Raw genomic sequence first — 21,860 nt, 5'->3', positions numbered from 1 at the left:
CCATAGGGTTCCCTGGGGGTGATGATATTCCAAATCTCAACTTAGGACCAGCAATTCTAAGAGGTGGCAGAAGAAGAGAGGCCAAATACATCAACCCAGCAATAGACTCACCTGATTTGGATTGGGAAATAAGATCTACGCTATCTAAGGGTAGACTGCATGTCCGTCAGGCAATCCTCCATAACCGTTTGCTAAAAGCTGGGTCACATATGGTTGGAAGATACATTATTTGGAAAGAACTCAGCTAGAGTGGAGTAACTTTCTGTTACTGATTAAAGGCAGACCAGTAATCTTCAAAATCAATTGTATACACATCCAAAGAAATACCAGATAGTCATTAACAATTATTTTCTATATTATAATTTTTATGACCTGATAATTGGCTATAATATTACAGTTTTAAAAAATCAGTAACAAAATAGGATGTATGGCATCAAACACTTAGGCAAAAAAAGGATTTAAGCGTGGAGAATGTATGTAGGTATACACACGTACAGAAAGATAAATAATAGAAATAATGAAAGAATATAAACTGTGAACTGTCTATTTCTGGATGGTAGAATTTGGCTGCTTTGCGCTTATGCTAGTTTTGGGTTCTCCTCACTCCTGAAAGGAGAATTTGGGTGCAGCTGTTTGGGAGATAATTGCAGGAGGCACCAGAAGTGGGGGTGAAGAAGTAGAAGGGAAGAAAGAAGGTCAATGTGGGATGTGCTGATGAATGGGTTACCACTGTTGGTAACGGGAGTTAAATCCCGCGGGGGAAACTCTGAGATACTCTATGAAACATCTCAGAACAGTCCCATCAAGGGTCAAATAGCTGGTCAAGATATTTATCCTCCTACTCTCATCCTCCATTGTTAAGGATCACTTCTGGAAATGTTAAGTACCCAGCACTCCCAGCACTTTCAACCACCCTGTGTACAAGCCAAGAAAACTCCTATAGCCAGAGAATGTCCTCAAGAAGGAGACAAAGATGCTTGAGCAAGAAAGCCATCCACATGTAACAGAACCATCCACTAATTGCAGATGACTTCCAGGTGGCTTCAGGAATGTGGGCAGGTCACCAACAGTGTAGTTTTCACATCTTTTTTTTTTTTACATATATTACTTTTGGTATTAGAAAAATAATATTTATAAAAATTGACTTTTCAGAAGCTACATGTTCTGAGAGGCACCAGTTATGAGAATTAAGGACTTGACCATGACTCCCATATGAACAAAAGGATTCTGTCTCTGTCCAAAGGTACGACTAGGGTAGTTAGTACTATAGAAGAAACAAACATTCTTAGAGAATATTTCTGGGTCCAATCCAGAAAACGACCATATGAGAGGTCAAGCTTTCAAATCTTCACTCCATAGAATACTGATCACATTGATGTTGGCCTGAAATTTGTTCAGACTGGCAATTCAGTCTGAAAACCTCAATCATACATTCATGAAGTATTTAAATTTGAGCATCACAGTTTCCAAGGAAAGATGGTTTTCTCTTTAAAATTATAATTGCAAACTTTAAATGGGTGCCCAACACTGCCTGGTAGCATGACTATGTCTATTCTAAGCTCACTTTCCTCATTGTGGTGGCCGTGAGACTGTCTTGCAGTGTATGCGTAATTAGCCAAAATCCCCAGCCATTGTACTGTGAAAGCCATCACTGTGCTGACACTAAGGCCACCTTCCCACAGGCTGCTTGCAGCCAATGGCTAAGCTCAGCAGGGATAACAAGTCAAGCTTATTCAGGGGAAACAGGGCACTCCTCTGTCTTTAGCTTTGCATTAATCCTGCCAAACCTTCCCTAGATTTCATGGCCATCTAGGATGCTTCCATCCAACCTTCCTTTCTTTTCTTCTTCACTCAGGGTCAGACTTGCATCACTGTTGAATAGCAGTACCAGCCTCTTCTGACTCCCTCCTCACTTGTTCCCACACATGGTTTCACTAATAAAATGTTTTTTTTTTTTTGAGACAGAGTCTTGCTCTTTCACCTAGGCTAGAGTACAATGGCGCGATCTTGACTCACTGCAACCTCCACCCCTGGGTTCAAGCAGTTCTTCTGCCTCAGTCTACCAAGTAGCTGGGATTGCAGGTGCCCACGACCACGCCCAGCTAATTTTTTGTATTTTTAGTAGAGATGGCTTTTCGCCATGTTGGCCAGACTGGTCTTGAACTCCTGACCTCAGGTGATCCACCCACCTTGGTCTCCCAAAGTCCTGATATTACAGATATGAGCCACCATGCCTGGCCTCCACTAATAAAATCTTTGTATGCTTATTCCCATCTTGACACGTGCTTCTTAAAGGACCTGGACCAACGTGCCACTTTATGGACCAGCTCTTTCCTACCTTCTCTTTTCTCAACAACTCCCTTCTCTCTCTCCCTCTCAGCTGATGACCTGGCCTCCTGTTTCATTAAGAAAATGGAAGGCATCAGATGAAACCTAAGCCACCCAGCATCTCCTTCCTTCACGCTAATATAGCAGAGAAGATGTCCCCTCTCCAGGCAAAGCCCAGTCTTTCCAAGGGTGCCCAGGATCTCACCCCTTTGCTCTCAAGGAGATCTTCACTCCTTCAGGTCTCTCCTCCCTCTCCTGCAACACAGTCTATTCCTCACTGTCTGTTGTCCTGGCTCCTCAACCTCTCCAGCTGTTTCCTCACTCCTCTTCTCCACTCCAAAATCCTTACACATTTGGTCTCCACTCAGTTACTTCTCATTCATTCCTAATTCACTTCATTTTAGCCTCAGCAACCACCACCTGGTCATCTTGTCAAGAACAGCATGGCCTCCACCTTGGCGAATCTGTGGAACATTCTCCTATCCTCATCCCACTCAACTGTTCAGCAGCATTTGGCACAGCTGACCATTTCTGTGTTCTTTAAACCTTCTTCTCTGGGACTGACACTGTAGACTCTTGGTTTTCTCCTTCCTTGCTGGCCACACCTTCTCAGTCTCCTTGCCTGACTCTTCCTTTTTTGCCAGAGATTTCACACTCAGCTCTTTTCTCTGTCCCCTTCCCCAGTAAGCTCATTCACTCACTTGGCTTTCAATATCACATACATGGCACAGCTGTCAACTTTCTATTTCCAGCCCTTATATTTTCCCTGATGTTCAGCCTTGTTTCCACCACTTGCCTACTCCACATCTCCACTCACATGCCTAGTGGGCACCCCCAGTTTAACAGGTCAAGAGCTTTTTATTTCTCTTCCTAAATATGCTCCTCCCCAGCCTCTTCTTCTCAGTAACTGATACTACCATCCACCCAGTAGTATAAGCTGGAGATCTGGAGGTCACCCTTGATTCCACCTTCTTCACCACTCTTCATGTTTAATTCACTTGTTGCTTCTTCCTCAGAAGGATATTTCAGGTCCACCGGTATCTCTTCATCTTTATGCTCATCTGCATCCTTATATCCTCTTCTTATAGGAAGACCAGTCATATTGCATTAGGGCCAACCCTGATAACCTCATTTACCTTTTTAAAGGCCCAATATCTCCAAATACAGTCACATTCTGAGGTGCTGGGGGTTATGACTTCAATATATAAATGTTAAGACCCATCACACTTGAACCACTGCAAGTGTAAAGGGGATGCAAAAGCCTTATAACTGATCTCTCCACTTCCATCTCATACATTCCCTCTCCATACAGAACCAAGAGCAAAGTTGTAAAAACATAAATCCTATTGTGCCACTCTTCTGTCTGGAACCCTTTAGTGCCTTCCTATTGTACTTAGAATAAAACCTGAAGTCCTGCCCTATAGCATCTGGCATCAGTCTACCTTGTCAGTGTCATCTCATGTTCCTGTCCCCATCAGTTACCACACTGTCATCACACTTCACTTCTTTCAGTTCCTGGAACAACCCAAGCCTTTTTATAGCTCAGAGGCTCTGAATACACAATTTGTTTGCCTGAAAGTTCCCTCCTGCTGTGCACAGCATGGCTGTCTCCTTCTCACTCTTCATGTCTCAGGTTAAGGATTCCCCACCCCTGCTGTTCTTTATGATAATAGCCTATACATGCCCTGCATGATACTCATTGCATATACTCAATCGTTCATCTCTTTGTCTGGTTATCTGTTGTCTATTTCTTCTTCTAGAATGTAGGCTTCATGAAAGCAGGGACTTTGTCATCTTTTCACAGCAATATCACTAGCACCCAGAAGAGTGCCTGGAATACCATAGGTGCTCTGTAAATATTAGCTGAATGAATGAATGGTAAGCCAGAATAAATTATATGAAAAATGTACCCATAAGGAACTGAGAATCAACCTGTTGCATAGTATTGTCGGATACATGTTAATTAAATTTTAACAACATCTGCCAAAATGACTATTGTGTTTTTAGAATAGTTTCTCTTGGACCTTTCTTTCTGGTCATAGTTGAAGAGCAGAACCAGTTTCCTATTAAAATCACTTCTAGTTCTTTACCTGATCTCATCGTTGGAAGAGAGCACATCTCTTTAATTGTCAAGGGCAGGATCAGCTGGCCATTAGAGTGCCACATTGGAGTGTCACAGAGTTTGGCATTAACATATCCAGCTTGGAATCCTGCTTCTGCCATCTATAAGCTGTGTAACTTGGCAGAGTCTAAGCTCCCTAAGCCTCTCTGTCCTTATAGGTAGATTGCAGACAAGAGTATCCACCTCTCAGGAATATATATATATATATATATATATATATATACACACACACACACACACACATATATATTATACATAAGATATATAATATAAATAATATCTTATGTTTTATATCTTAAGATATATAATATACACATGTATAATATTAAGTATAATATGTATATTATATATAACACAAATATCTAATATTAGATATAATATAAATAATATCTTGTTTTATATCTTAAGATATATAATATACATATCTTATTTATATTATATATCTTAAGTATAATATGTATATTATATATAATATACATAAGATATATATGTGTAATATATATCTTATGTATATTATATGTATAATATATATATAAAGTGCACACCAGAGCTTCTGACATACAATGAATATTAATAAATAATGATCATTATTATGAATTCTGGAAGCGATGATGCAAGACTTTGGGGAAGAATCATGGAGGCAAAGAAGAAGAGATAGTTTACCACATGATTATGAGATTGCACATGCAGAATTTATAATTATTTTAATTGGGTGTAAGAGATGAGGCAACATTAATTGACAAGGACTTGAAATTTCTAGCTGGGTGATTAGAAGTGCAGTCATGCCAACAACAAACACTTCCATGCTAAAGCAGCTGGGTAGAATAATTGAATCATTTTAAATTTAGATCACATACTACCTGGTTTCTAGCACTGGCTGGCCTTAAAATGAGGTTCACCTGTATTGAAGGACTCATTGTGAGACCTTTTCAGTTTCTGGTCAGAGGAAGGAAGATACCTCAGACTCCAAAGAAAAGCTAGAGGGTTTATCTTTTTGTGGATTAGTTTTCTTCATTACCTGACTTTCCCTTCTAAATATGACTGAATCTTTTCATTTCCCTTGCACTGAAGGGAAAAGACTCCTCTGGGGCTGGAGCCTGACTCTGACAGTCCTTCTGAAGTTACAGATTTAGTCTCCAGCACTTTCGAGGTCTCAATGTGCATCTATAGGGGTGATCTGGTGGCCAAGACTCTCAGACATGTGTAGACTAAAGCCATGCACTGAGAAAAACACAGAAGAGTCTGTCCCTGAGAGCTGGAAATGGATATCCCCTGAAACCAGCTTAGCAACCATGGTATACTCTCTTAAGTTTAGGGTGGGTGGACACTATTTTATATTAGATTGGTTGCCAAAAGAAAAGGTGGAAGGGAGAGAAACCATCCGCAAAGTTTTCATTTTATGAAAAACCATCTTTCATAAAATAGAGATGAATCAGCACCACCTTAGCAGCTGGGAGCCGGGTAGGGGGATGTAAACCACAATTGTCACATCAAAAGCCAACCTTTCTTTTTCCCTCCAGCCCCATCCCCAGTCATGACTTTTTAAATGGCAGTAAGAAGAGTTTATTGTAAATAAATATTGAATGAATTAAATTACAAAAAAAAAAAATAACTGGGCATGCCTAATTACATACCCCCAAAGACATGAATGCATATATTCATTTAGAGACATGCACAAGACTACTTAAAATAGCATTATTCTTAATAACTAACAAAACACCCCAAATATCCATCAGTAGTAGAATAGATAAAATGTGGTTTAGTCATGTGCAGAGGAATATTGCACAACAATGAAAAGAAAAAAGTTAGACACACAGTAGAATGTGGCAGACATATCCTTCAGTGACTGCCGACAAAACACACCCTTATATCATCTGCTCCCTTTGATGGCAGGCAGAGCCTGTGACTTGTTTCTAACAAATAAAATATGACAAAGGTGATGGGATGTCACTTCCTTGATTAAGTGATGCTATATGTCACAAGTGATAGGAGCATGATTATGCTACTTTATATAAGGCTCTGTGAACTAAAGAGAGAATCCCCCTTACTTCTATGCAGTAAGCTGTCATGTTGAGAGATAGTCTGTGAGAGGTCCATGTGGCCAGGAACTACAGCTGTCCTCTAAGAGATGAGGGTAGCCTTTGGCCTACAGTCAGCAAGAAGCCGGGACCAAGGTCATACAACCACAAGGAGGTAAATTCTGCTAACAGCCTGGATGAGCTTGGAAGCAGATTCTTCCCCAGGCAAGGCACAAGAACACAGCCCAGCCACCACCTTGATTTCAGCCTTAAAAGATCCTAAGCAGAGGATTTAGGTAAACTGTGCACTGATGCTTGACCCACCGAAAATGTGAGATAAGAAATGTGTGTTGGAGCTGAGTGCAGTGGCGCATGCCTGTAATCCCAGCACTTTGGGAGACTGAGGCAGGTGGATTTGCTGAGTTCATGGTGAACTCAGCCTGAGAAACATGGTGAAACTGTGTATCTACAAAAAATACAAAAATTAGCCAGGTGTGTTGACATGCTACAGTAGTCCCAGCTACTAAGGAGGCTGAGGTGGGGGGATTGCTTGAGCCCAGGAGGTCGAGGCTGCAGTGAGCTGTGTTCATGCTACTGCACTCCAGCCTGGGTGAGTGGTAAGCACTACGTATGTGGTCTCTGTAATAGCTGATAGGAAATGAATACAGAGAACATATTGCATGATTCTGTTGCAATTACAAAACTGGGGAATTTATTTTATTTTTTATTTTTGTCCATCTACTTCTCTTTGGGGAAGGATTCACTTCTCTTAATGCATACATATGTTCTTCTTGCTTTCTGTCTCCCATCCTCCTCATATGATTATATTTGAAAGTTGGCTGTATCAGTCCTCAGTGTTTGTGTTATTATATCTACATAACGTGGACTGTAGCATGGCCATATTGTTCCTGGGGAGCCAAGGCTGTGCTGTTAGTAAGTCTCTGTGTGGGTTTCCTAGGTCCGCTTTAACAAATGATCACAACCCTGGTAACTTAACACAAATGTGTTCTCACACAGTTCTGAAGGCCAGAAGTCTAAAGTCAAGGTGTTGGCAGGGCCACACCCCCACTTCCAGCTTCTGGTGGTCACCAAAACTGGAGTTTTTAAAGTAGGCTCGTGGTATTTGCTAATTTAACTATCATGAACTAGTCCTTTATGACCCAGAATGCTCATGACATGGATGTCCTTTTGAAGGAGGCCAACTTGTAAATATTTCCCTCTGGAAGCTTGGTGCTCCAGAATGTCACTTAGCTGGTATATCAGCTGGCCAACTGCAGCTGCTATATCAACAAGGGGGCCTTATTGTTTTCTGCTGACCTTGAGTCTGCATGTTCTTGGCTATTCACATGTTTGGGGATTCTGAAAGGTCTCCAGTTATCTCCTGGCCTCTTGAAGGCAATCACCCATTCAGGACCCTCACGGCCCAATCTCCCACTCCCAAGCCCCAGCAGGGTTCCCTGTCATGTCTCTGCTTGAGCCTCCTGCTGCTTCTGCTCCTAACACAACCTGGTCAGCCATACTCCCTGTGGGACCCTCTGCCGGCATTCCATCTTTGCCTTGTGTTCTCTTTCAGCAGGCACCAAGGAAATGTTGCCGTTTCTCAGCCTCTTTTTGTGATATTTGTTTTCAGATTTCCCTTCCCCTTCCTCTGAAGGGTTAAAACCTCACCTTTTCATAGGGGGCCAAGGAAGTTGGGGATGGTGAGGATAACTAATGAGATTTCAGCTCAGGTACCTGGAGAGGTGTGACCCTTACCTTCCTGAATTCTAAATGAGGGATGAGAGGAGAGGGAAGAAATGCAAGCTAACCCTATACCTCATGCAGCTGCCATGGTTACAGTACTTCACCCTAGAGGTGTCTGCCCAGGTCTCTCAAACCACACAGCAGCCTCAGGGAAAGGATCTAAGCCCTGTGATGCCCACAGTCAACCCCAGTGTCTGTCTCAGCATCAGAGACAGGCAGGTTACTGTGATGCCAATGAAGCTTAAGATCCTGGGTCCTCCTTGCACTGGCTCCTCCAAGGCCCTGGAAGTGCCCTAGCAATGAGTGCATATGGCAATATAGATCTATTAATAGTATAGCTAATGTCTTAATCTGCTTGGGCTGCCATAAAGAAGTACCAGAGACTGAGTGGCTCAAACAACAGATTTATTTCTCACAGTTCTGGAGGCTGAGAAGTCCGAGAAAAAGGTCTGGCAGATTCAGTTCCTTGAGAGGCCTCTTTTTCTGGCTTGCAGATGGCCACCTTATCACTGTGTCCTCACATAGTGGAGAGAGCATCTCTCATCCTTTTCTGATAAAGCTACTAGCCCCACTGTGAGACCACATACACTCTTAACCTCATCTAGCACTAATTACCTCCCAAAGGCTCCATCTCCAAGTACCACCACATTGAAGGGCTAGGGCTTCTACATATGAGTTTTAGGGGGAACACAATTCAGTCCATAGCATATTATATATATGTAGTATATATATATGTTATACATACAATATTTATTTTCCATGTAATACATATTATATGAAAATTGATATATAAAATATACATATAGAAAAAATATATTCATGCTACAGCAGTAAGTTAAAGATCACCCCTTCTTTCCACTCTCCTTCCCCTTCCATCATGCTTCCCCTTAGGTCAGGCAGTCCTGGAGTGATCGTGGGCATCTCAGGGATCTGGTTAAGGGGAAGTGGAGTCAGGGAGACATTTGGTGTGGATTTAGGGGATGTTTATATCATTTCCATGTACAGGTTGGTAATGGTTACCCAACCTGCTGTAGAAATGGCTCTGACAACCCATTCTGCCAACTCACCAGTGTCCTGACATGGAGGCCACTGGTGTTGTGTATGAATGTGGCCTATGGCAGCCAACACTAGAACTATGCTGGTAATGGAGAAAAATCAAGGATTAAAATGGGCAAAGCCAAAAGCCAGTATATGGAAAAATTCTTCCAGCTCTTACAGCTCAGATAAAGAAGCTTGATTAAAATGTACAGGATATCCTTACATTATCCATACATAACTCTTAAAATGTATACAATATTACCAATAATGAGTTCTAAAGCTGAAAGAACTCTTTTTTAATACATATATATATATATATTTTATTGCAATTTAGGTTCTGGAGTACATGTGCAGAACATGCAGGATTGCTGCATAAGTACCTACATGGCAATATGGTTTGCTGCTTCCCTCCCCCTGTCACCTATATCTGACATTTCTCCACATGTTATCCCTCCCTAACCTCCCTACCACCCACTGTCCCTCCCCTCTTCCCCACCAACAGACCCCAGTGTGTGATGCTCCCCTCCCTGTGTCTATGTACTCTCATTGTTCAACACCCGCCTATGAGTGAGAACATGCAGTGTTTGATTTTCTGTTCTTGTGTCAGTTTGCTGAGAGTGATGGTTTCCAGATTCATCCATGTCCCTATAAAGGACACAAACTCATCATTTCTCATGGCTGCATAGTATTCCATGGTGTATATGTGCCACATTTTCCTTGTCTAGTCTATCATCAATGGGCATTTGGGTTGGTTCCAGGTCTTTGCTATTGTAAACAGTGCCGCAATGAATATATGTGTGCATGTGTCTTTGTAATAGAATGATTTATAATCCTCTGGATACATACTCAGTAATGGGATTGCTGGGTCAAATGGAATTTCTATTTCTAGGTCCTTGAGGAATTGCCACACTGTCTTCCACAGTGGTAAAACTAATTTACACTCCCACCAACAGTGTAAAAGTGTTTCTATTTCTCCACATCCTCTCCAGCATCTGTTGTCTCCAGATTTTTTAATGATCGCCATTCTAGCTGGCATGAGATGGTATCTCAATGTGGTTTTGATTTGCATTTCTCTAATGACCAGTGAGGATGAGCATTTTTTTAATATGTTTGTTGGCCTCATGTATGTCTTCTTTTGAAAAGTATCTGTTCATATCCTTTGCCCACTTTTGAATGGGTTTGTTTCTTTTTTTCTTGTATATCTTTTTTAGTTCTTTGTAGATTCTGGATATCAGCCCTTTGTCAGATGGGTAGATTGCAGAAGTTTTTTCCCACTCTTTTGGTTTCTGGTTCACTCTACTGATTGTTTCTTATGCTGTGCAGAAGCTCTGGAGTTTAATTAGATCTGATTTGTCTATTTTGGCTTTTGTTGCCAATGCTTTCGGTGTTTTAGTCATGAAGTCCTTGCCTATGCCTATGTACTGAATGGTTTTGCCTAGGTTTTCTTCTAGGGTTTTTATGGTGTTAGGTCTTATGTTTAAGTCTTTAATCCATCTGGAGTTAATTTTAGTGTAAGGTGTCAGGAAGGGGTCCAGTTTCTGCTTTCTGCACATGGCTAGCCAGTTTTCCCAACACCATTTATTAAACAGGGAATCCTTTCCCCATTGCTTGTTTTTGTCAGGTTTGCCAGATCAGATGGTTGCAGATGTGTGGCATTGCCTCCGAGGCCTCTGTTCTGTTCCATTGGTCTATATCTCTGTTTTGGTACCAGTACCATGCTGTTTGGATTACTGTAGCCTTGTAGTACAGTTTGAAGTCAGGTAGTGTGATGCCTCCAGCTTTGTTCTTTTTGCTTAGAATTGGCTTGGCTATGTGGGCTCTCTTTTGGTTCCATATGAAGTTTAAGGTGGTTTTCTTCAGTTCTGTGAAGAGAGTCATAGGTAGCTTGATGGGGATAGCATTGAATCTATAAATTACCTCGGGCAGTATGGCCATTTTCATGATACTGATTCTTCCTAACCATGAACATGGAATGTTTTTCCATCTGTTTGTGTCCTCTCTTATTTCCTTGAGCAGTGGTTTGTAGTTCTCCTTGAAGAGGTCCTTTACATCTGTTGTTAGTTGTATTCCTAGGTATTTTATTCTCTTCATAGCAATTGTGAATGGCAGTTCATTCTTGATTTGGCTCTCTTTAAGTCTGTTATTGGTGTATAGGAATGCTTGTGATTTCTGCACATTGATTTTGTATCCTGAGACTTTGCTGAAGTTGCTTATCAGTTTCAGGAGATTTTGGACTGAGATGATGGGGTCTTCTAAATATACAATCATGTCATCTGCAAATAGAGACAATTTGACTTCCTCCTTTCCTAATTGATACCCTTTATTTCTTTTTCTTGCCTGATTGCTCTGGCTAAAACTTCCAATACTATACTGAATAAGAATTGTGAGAAAGGGCATCTTTCTAGTGCCAGACTTCAAAGGGAATGCTTCCAGTTTTTGCCCATTCAGTATGATATTGGCTGTGGGTTTGTCGTAAAAAGCTTTTATTATTTTGAGATACATTCTGTAGATACCTAGTTTATTGAGAGTTTTTAGCATGAAGAGCTGTTGGAATTTTGTCAAAGGCTGTCCCTGCATCTATTGAGATAATCATGTGGTTTTTGTCTTTGATTCTGTTTATGTGGTGGATTACATTTATAGACTTGCATATGTTGAACCAACCTTGCATCCCCAGGATGAAGCCTACTTGATCGTGATGGATAAGCTTTTTGGTGTGCTGTTGCAGTCAGTTTATTAGTATATTATTGAAGATTTTTGCATCTATGTTCATCATGGATATTGACCTGAAGTTTTCTTTTTTTGTTGACTTTCTGCTGGGTTTTGGTATCAGGATGATGTTGGTCTCATAAAATGATTTGGGAATGATTCTCTCTTTTTGGATTGTTTGGAATAGTTTCAGGAGTGGTACCAGCTCCTCTTTGTAGGTCTGGTAGAATTTGGCTGTGAACCCATCTGGACCTGGGCTTTTTTTGGTTGGTAGGCTATTAATTGCTGCCTCAACTTCAGACCTTGTTATTGGTCTATTCAGGGTTTCGACTTCTTCCTGGTTTAGGCTTGGGAGGGTGCAAGTGTCCAGCAATTTATCCATTTCTTCCAGGTTTACTGGTTTATATGCATAGAGTTGTTTGTAATAATCTCTGATGGTAGTTTGTATTTCTGTGGAATCTGTGGTGATATCCCCTTTATCGTTTTTTATTGCATCTAGTTGATTCTCTTCTCTTTTCTTTTTTATTAATCTGGCTAGTGGTCTGTCTATTTTGTTGATCTTTTCAGAAAACCAGCTCCTGGATTTATTGATTTTTTTGAGAGTTTTTGTGTCTCTATCTCCTTCAGTTCTTCTCTGATCTTAGTTATTTCTTGTCTTCTGCTAGCTTTTAAGATTTTTTTTTTTTTATCTTGCTCCTCTAGCTTTTTCAATTTTGATGATAGGGTGTCGATTTTAGATCTTTCTTTGCGTCTCATGTGGGCATTTATTGCTATATATTTTCCTCTAGACACTGCTTTAAATGTGTCCCAGAGATTCTGGTACATTGTGTCTTCATTCTCATTGGTTTCAAGAACATCTTTATTTCTGCCTTCATTTCATTGTTTATTCAGTCAACATTCAAGAGCCAGTTGTTCAGTTTCCATGAAGTTGTGTGGTTCTGAGTTAGTTTCTTAATCCTGAGTTCTAATTTGATTGCACTGTGGTCTGAGAGACTGTTGTTATGATTCTGTTCTTTTGCATTTGCTGAGGAGTGATTTACTTCCAATTATGTGGTCAATTTTAGAGTAGGTGTGGTGTAGTACTGAGAAAAATGTATATTCTGTGGATTTGGGGTGGAGAGTTCTGTAAATGTCTATTAGATCCACTTGGTCCAGATCTTCATTCAAGTCCTGGATATCCTTGTTCATTTTCTGTCTCACTGATCTGTCTAATACTGACAGTGGAGTGGTAAAGTCTCCCACTATTATTGTGTGGGAGTCTAAGTCTCTTTGTAGGTCATTAAGAACTTGCTTTATGTATCTGGGCCCTCCTGTATTGGATGTGTATATATCTAGGATCATTAGCTCTTCTTGTTGCATTGATCCTTTTACCATTATGTAATGGCCTTCTTTGTCTCTTTTGATCTTTGTTGGTTTAAAGTCTGTTTTATCAGAAACTAGGATTGTGGCTCATGCTTTTCTGGCTCTCCATTTACTTTGTAAATCTTCCTACATCCCTTTATTTTGAGCCTATGTGTGTTCTTGCATGTGAGATGGGTTTCCTGGATACAGCATACTGATAGGATTTGAATTTTTATCCAGTTTGCCAGCCTGTGTCTTTTGATTGGGGCATTTAGCCCATTTACATTTAAGGTTAATATTGTTATATGTGAATTTGATCCTGACATTTTGATGCTAGCTGGTTGTTCTGCCCATTAGTTGACACAATTTCTTTATTGTGTTGATGCTCTTTACCATTTGGTATGTTTTTGGAGTGGCTGGTACTGGTTGTTCTTTTCTATGTTTAGTGCTTCTTTCAGGAGCTCTTGTAAGGCAGGCCTGGTGGTAACGAAATCTCTCAGCAATTGCTTGTCCATAAAGGATTTTCTTTCTCCTCTGCTTATGAAGCTTAGTATGGCTGGATATGAAATTCTAGGTTGAATGTTCTTTTCTTTAAGGATGTTGAATATTGGCCCCCACTCTCTTCTGGCATATAGGGTTTCTGCTGAGAGATCCGCTGTGATTCCGATTGGCTTCCCTTTGTGGGTAACTCGACCTTTCTCTCCGGCTGCCCTTAGCATTTTTTCCTTCATTTCAACCCTGGTGAATCTGAGGATTATGTGCCTTGGGGTTGCTCTTCTAGAGGAATATCTTTGTGGTGTTCTCTGTATTTCCTGGACTTGAATATTGGCCTGCCTTGCTAGGTTAGGGAAGTTCTCCTGGATAATATTCTGAAGAGTGTTTCCCCACTTGGATTCATTCTCTTCGTCACATTCAGGTACACCTATCAAACATAGATTAGGTCTTTTCACATAATCCCATATTTCTTGGAGGCTTTGTTCACTTCTTTTCACTCTTTTCTCTCTAGTCTTGCCTTCCCGTTTTATTTCTTTGAGTTGATCTTCAATCTCTGATATCCTTTCTTCTGCTTGGTTGATTCGGCTATTGAAAGTTTGTATGCTTTGCAAAGTTCTTGTGTTGTGTTTTTCAGCTCCATCAGGTCATTTATATTCTTCTCTAAGCTGTCCATTCTCATTAGCATTTTGTCAAACCTTTTTTCATGGTTCTTAGTTTCTTTGCATTGGGTTAGAACATATAATTTTAGCTCAGAGAAGTTTGTTATTACTCACCTTCTGAAGCCTGTTTCTGCCAATTCATCAGTCTCATTCTCCATCCAGCTTTGCGCCCTTGCTGGTGAGGAGTTGTGATCCCTTGGAGGAGGAGAGATGTTCTGGTTTTGGGTGTTTTCATCCTTTTTGCACTCATTTCTTCCCATCTTTGTGGATTTATCTACCTGTGGTCTTTGTAATTGGTGACTTTCGGATGGGGTGTCTGAGTGGACATGCTTTTTGTTGATGATGAAGTTCTTTCTTTCTTTTTTTTAGTTTTCCTTCTAACAGGCCCCTCTGCTGTAGGACTGCTGGAGGTCTACTCTAGACCCTGCTTGCCTGGGAATCACCTGCAGTGGTGGCACAACAGTAAGGGTTTCTGCCGGTTTCTTCTTCTGTTATCTTTGTTCCAGAAGGATACCTGCCAGATGTCAGCCTGAGCTCCCTTTATGAGGTGTCTCTTTGGATATACAGGGGTCAGGGAGCTGCTTGAGGAGACAGTCTGACCCTTATAGGAATTCAAGTGCTGAGCTGGGAGCTCCATTGTTCCATTCAGAGCTGCTGGGCAGGTACGTTTAAGTCTGTTCCAGTGGAATTCATAACTGCCTTTTTTCCCAGGTGCTCTGTCCTGGGAAGGTGGGGCTTTATTTATGAGATCCTGATGTGCTGCTGCATTTTTTCAGAGATGCTCTGCCAAGCTAGGAGTTAGCCTAGTCATGGTCTGCCAGCAGAGGTGTTGCTGAGCTGCCATGGGCTCTGCCCAGCTGCTGTGTGAACTTCCTTGTGGTTTTGTTTATAGAGGCATAATTAGAACTGCCTTGGTAATGGCAGTCTGCCTCAGTATTGGCGGACTGCCTCTGTAATGGCAGAGTGCCTTGGTAATGGCCGACTGCCTCGGTAATGGTGGACTGCCTCAGTAATAGCGGACTGTCTCAGTAATGGCGGACTGCCTGGGTAATGGCTGATGCCCTCCCCCCACCAAGCTGGACTATCCCGGGTGCAGCTGTGCTTGCTGTGAAACTCTCAATCCAGAACATTTCAGATTGTTGGTCTTTATGGGGATGGAACCTGCTGAGCCAGATCACCTGGCTCCCTATTTCAGCCGCCTTTTTTTCAGTTGAATGGGCAGCTCTGTCTCCCAGGCATTCCAGGTGCCACTTGAAATGGCTGCCTAGATTTATGTGAGTTTTTGTGTGGACACCCACTGTGCCAGCTGAAACAGCCATGCTGGAGACTCTTGGTACTTTTCAGCCCAGGAATCTCCTGGTCTGTGGGCAGTAAAAACTTGTTTGGAAATGCAGTGATCACTCACCCTCTGCATTATTTTAGCTGGGAACTGCACTCCAGAGCTGTTCCTATTTGGCCATCTTGCTGAAAGAACTCTTAATAACTATCAGTGGCTTAGAAAAACAACTTTCAGACACATTAAAGACTAAGTTATCTATTCTCTCCAAAGAAAATGACAATTACAAAATTGTTGACACATGAAGAGAAAAAGTACGTGCTGCCCAAAACTATGGGGAAAAAGTATTATGAAGGTGTTTTGGGCAACAAATTCATTTGAATATTGTTTTTTTTTATTCGTATTTATGACACTTTTCATAAAGTATGTAGTTTATTGTTATTTCTTATTCTAAATAAACATCCAGTTTTATATTTAATTTTCAGTGGTTGGGGGAGACAGAGTCTTGTGTTGCCCAGGCTGGAATGTAGTGGCATGATCTCAGCTCACTGCAACATGCATCTCCCAGGTTCAAGCAATTCTCATGCCTCAGCCTCCCAAGCAGCTGGGACTACACATGCATGCCACCAAACCCAGCTAACTTTTCTATTTTTAATAGAGATGAGGTTTCGCCATGTTGTCCAGGCTGGTCTTGAACTCCTGGCCTCAAGTGATGTGGCTGCCTCAGCTTCTCAAAGTGCTGGGATTACAGGCATAAGCCACTGTATGTGGCCTTATATTTAATTTTTGATGGTAGTTTTGCATTCTTTTTATTAAAGAGGGCCCCACAAATTACACGAGCTTCAGGCACCACAAAATCAAGATCCACCTTGATGGAGAGGCCACTCACCTGAGGTGCTTCCTCACTCATTCCTCTGTGTCCCCTCACCTGTCCTCCCTGCACCTGCACAAGGATAGCCACAGAGTCCCTGCATGACTCCAGGCATTTGTGTCAGAGACAGTCTTTGAACAAGAGTGTGAGTGCAGGATGGAATGTTAGCACTTATTTTGTTCACCACTGCCCCAATTTTACAGATGAGGAAACTAAGAGCCAAAGAGGAAAAGTGACTTGTACAAAGTCATGCAGGAAGCTCGTGGCAAAACTTGAACAGAGGATCCTGACTCTTAGTCCAGGGATTTCTATACTGTTGCTCACAGTCTGTCATTAGTTATACCAGTGGTTTTTAAGCTTCATTATTAATAATTGAACTTGATAAAAACAGTTTCCTCCAGTGTGCAGGTCTTCAGGCCCTCAGACACAACTCAGTGTGGGATTCCCTGATACATGGGTGCCTTGGGTCACTAGGGACCCAAACCAGTGATCCCTCAAGTGCACCAAAATTACTTGGATGCTTAAAATGCACATCTCTGGGCCTCAACCCTAGAGACTGTGATCCATTAGAACTGGGTCAAAATTTGAGTTTTTAAGAACCTCTTCCAGTGCAGCTAAGGCAAGATGTGGATGAACTTAGCTCACTTATTCTAACCTTCTTACTCCTTAGATATCAAATGTTCTGCCTCCTCTTAGTTCCACCCACCCCACCTCCCATTACAATGGAGGAGAGAGTGGTATACATCAGCTCTCTTCCTAGCTTCCTGCTGTCCCACCTACTTTCAAATGTACATCACACTGCAAGCTTTTTAAGACATTGTGCTTGCAAGCTATTTATAAGGATAAATACTCAGTAAATTCCAAAGACTGTCTAGAGCCTAAATAACAAACAGACCACAGATCCCATGCCGGGATTATTGGGAAATAATTCCTGGTAGATTTCATAAATGCTTATTGGTCCTCTACATGAAATGTAAAATCTGGACCTGTCACATCCAGTTTCATTAATGACCCTGGGGATAACCACAGGGTGAACTAGAGAATAGCTGCTGTGATTTACTTTGACTCAGGGCTTTAACACCGTCTTGATGCTAACTAGTAGTGACCTGATCTGTCGGCTCCAGATGTCTGGAGCCTCATGAGATCTGGCAACCAGAAGAGGACACACACTCTAAATTTCCTAACAAAGTAGATACCATTTAAGGCCTTAACAATCATGGACCCCAAACTTTACTACCCACATTAGCCTAAGTTAGGAGAAGATGGCTTTTCCCTTTCCCCAGGTATAGTGAGACAATGTATATGAAACTCTTTGCAAATTCCTATGAGCTATATAAAGGCAGTGTTTCTACTCACTGTTTTTATGAGGCACAGGCCTGCAAGTCCTCAAAAGGTGATCTTGAGCCCAGAATAATCAGCTGGCGCTCCCCTAAAGCACATAAGCACAGACGTGAGTAATAATTGGCCAAAAAGAATTCCTCATGGCACTACAACTCTAGTTTCAGAGGAGCTACAAGGATAATTATTAATGGTCATGCTTCTTGTTATTAATAATCAAACTTGCCAAAAGCAGTTTCCTCCGGGGTACAGTTCCTCAGGCACAACTCTACATGGGGTTCCCTAAGGCAGGGTGCCTGGGGCCTCTGAAAGAGCCTCCCAAGGGCTTGCCTCCTGGGCCCAGAGCAACCAGGATTATTTTCACATAAAAGATTTGCCATCCTAAAAGCATGGGTATTTTCTATTCTTTGACATTTCTGATTCCTCTATTTTCAATGTCTCAAAATTGAATTCAAAAGAGGAGCTAAAGGCTACTTGTTTTTCTAAATAGACGTATATTTAGTGCTCCAAGAAGAAATTTTATTCCTACCTCCCATGAGCACAGTGTCCCTAATTCTAGGGGTAATAGCTAAATAGTAGCTTGCCCCTATTGGTTTAGGAAATTCTTTCCTCAATTTTCAGGATAAAAATAAAGATTACTCAGACAGATCTGTGATTCTGCCTTGGCAGAGAGTTTTAATGCCTGGGAACCAGAATCTACTGGATGAACATTCATAACCTTAATTTCAGAATCTCAAATGACAGAAATGTTCTCACTGACTGCAAATGAGGACAGAATGCTTGGCTGGTCTTGATATTTTCCACTGACACCTTTAAAACAATAGTGATGACCATCTCTTATCATCATAGCAATAAATGTTCTCAAACTTCCTCAATAAATAAAAGTTGAAGTCCTGTCATTGAAAAAAAGTTTAATAAATTATCAATACATCTTTGTTGATATGCAAAGAATTATGCAAAGTACCCTGGCACCACAAAAATAAATGGGACACTAGTTCCACGGGGAGGACCTTACAATCCAATGAGAGAGATAAGACGTGAACACTGATAAATAGAAGTAGAATACGAGAAGTATCACAAAACAGGGACAAACAAAGCTATAGGATTTCAGATGCAAGAGATTACTTCTGGTGGAAGGGACTCCATGCAGATGGCAGAGGGGTGCCATTTGAGCTGGGTCCTTCAGCGTGCATGTAGTCTCGCTGCTGGATCTGCCATGTGTTTCTCCAGTTACCCACCCAACAAAGCTTGCTTGTCAATGGAGCTCATGGTTTTCACTTTTGATAGTTTTCTTTTGCTGTGTGACACATTACCACAAACTTGGTAGCTAAAAACACACACATTCATTATCTCAAAGTTTCTGGGGGTCAGGAACCTAGACACAGAGTAGCTGGGTTCTCTGATCAAGGTTTCCCAAAGCTGAAATCTAGACGTCAGTCAGATGTATTCTCATCTGGAGTTCTCCCAAGTCCATTCAGGTTGTTGACAGAATTTATTTCCATGCAGTTGTTGAACAGAGGTCCTTGTTTGCTTGCTGGCTGTTGGCCAGGAGTTGCTCTCAGCAACTTGAGGCCACCCTCATGTCTTAGCTGTGGGGCCCTCTCACTATAGAACAGCTCCCTCCCTCAAAGCCAGCAGGAGAATTTTCTGTTTAGGGAAGGCCTGAACCTTCCTTTAAAGGACTTGCCTGATTATGTCAAGTCTTCCAAGGGTAATATCCCTTTTGTTTGACTCGAAGTAACAGGAGAGACATTAATTACATCAGCAAAATCCCCCAACCTGTGCCAGATCATATAACCTAATCACCCTGGTAAAATTCCATCATACTCACAGGTCCCTGACAGTCAAGAGGAGAGGATTACACAGGGTGTCTATACCAGGTAGGAATCTTGGGGTTGTCCTGCTTACCATGGCATTCAAGCTGAGTGTAAGCTTTAGCACCCATGGGAGGACTGTCCTTACTGCAAATTCCATCTATCTATAAATTTAAATCAGCAGGACTATAAGAGGCAAAGAAAGGAAAGGTGAATATGGAAAAAGATGTGGCAGACTGAATTTTCAATGTAGTGTGTGTTCACCATACTCCATACTTGTATACTACATCAGTACAAGATAGTGCATTGAACACAACACACACACATAGACACACTATACATGCTGTTCCTCCTATGGGACACTGAACCCTCCTCCCATTGAGTGGTGGGTCTATGTCACCCCCTCTTAGACTTGGACAGAACTTTGTAACTGCCTTGGCCAATACAATATAGCAGAAGTGACACTAAATGACTTCTGAGACTAAGTCATAAAAATAATATGCAATTGCATTCTCTTGAAACACTCATTTTGGAAACTTGCCACCATGCTGTGAGAACACCAGTCACATGGAAAAGCCACAGGTAGGTGCTCCAGCTGACAGTCTCCATTAAGGTCCCAGCCAACAGCCAGCATTAAACACCAGAAGTGTGTGAATGAACTTCAGATGACTCCAGCACCAGCTGTTGCCACCTTCAAGCCACCCCCAGCCTTTAAGCCACCTTACTAAGTTCCACGTGAAAACAAAGATGAGCTATCCCTTTTAGCCCAGACCAAATTGCAGCTTCATGAACAAATAAATGATTGTTACTTTAAACTGCTTACTTTGGACTTGGACAGAACATGACTGGCAGATGTGGAATGGCAAGCTGGACACTAGCATTTCTGTATTTCCCCAGAATCAAGGGGAAGCCCTCCTCCCATAACCAGGAAGGTGAAAGTAGTCAAAAGACTTTGAGGCTTAGCATTCCAACAACTGCATGGCATTCTAATCTCCCCTGCTTTAATCTGGGGGCCTCGTCCATGCAGTGGATTAAGAACCCTAAACTACTGTCCAGAAGGAGCCTGACTCACTATTCCAAGGAAAATGAGAAAGCAAAGGGACTGAGGAGATGAATGAAGAGAGACAGAATCTGAGGAAGAAATGCAGAAGAAAGAAACACTGACTTTGAAATTGGAGTCTGAAATGCAAATATGCATATGAATGAAGGCATGTTAGAGACGACAGAGATTTCAATAAGTGGTGCCCTCTATATATGCACACACACACACGTACACACTGACACACACACACACACACACACACACACACACACTCCTCGCTGCCAGCAAAAGACGGGCTAGGCTCTACCTCTCTTGTTCTTCCAGGTTCTAGAAAAAGGAATCTGGCTTTCAAATACATACTGAATTTCCCGTTGCCATGCCATGTCCCTTGTTCTCTAAAAGCGTGTAATTCCAGCTGTTTGGCTGCAGCTCAAGAGTCACTGGAGTGCAAAAGTCTTCTCACATGTGTTCTTGCCTATTTGGCAGGTATGAGAGAGAGGATTTCTGAAGGATCCAGAAATTTAGCATTGATTGGGCAATGTAGGGGGTTGCTTGGGACAGCAAGAGCAAATAGTGTGTGACACACCATGCAGAGACACATAGTATACACACAACACATTCGCACACTGCATAGTACTTTACATGTATGTCATATACACCATGGGTACAACAGATAGAACTGCACACGCATATACAGACAGCTGACCTTAAAGAAGAGAAACCTAGTGTTAGGAATGGTTTGATTTAAACACTTGTGAGGATCTAAGGAAAACTACAAATCCTAGGATTATAATGTTTTGCAATCATTCAATCCAAGCTCTCCATTTTACAGGTAAACAGTGGGGGTTTAGCCAAAAGTGGGAGCATGTGTTCTCATTCCTAGACTGGAGATATTTTCTCAGATCTCGGCGCTAGGGAGGCCCCACTGTGCCTCTCCTAGTTTCAGAAATATACATGTTGATTAATACTTCAGCACTAGACACACACACACACACACACACACACACACACCCTTCCTCACCTGTACAACTGCTGTTTTAACTTAAGTCTAGAAAAGTAATAACATGAA

The sequence above is a fragment of the Callithrix jacchus genome, chromosome 14 (assembly GCF_049354715.1).
Source record: "Callithrix jacchus isolate 240 chromosome 14, calJac240_pri, whole genome shotgun sequence".
Taxonomy (NCBI): Eukaryota; Metazoa; Chordata; class Mammalia; order Primates; family Cebidae; genus Callithrix; species Callithrix jacchus.
This window is presented reverse-complemented; position numbering follows the sequence as displayed.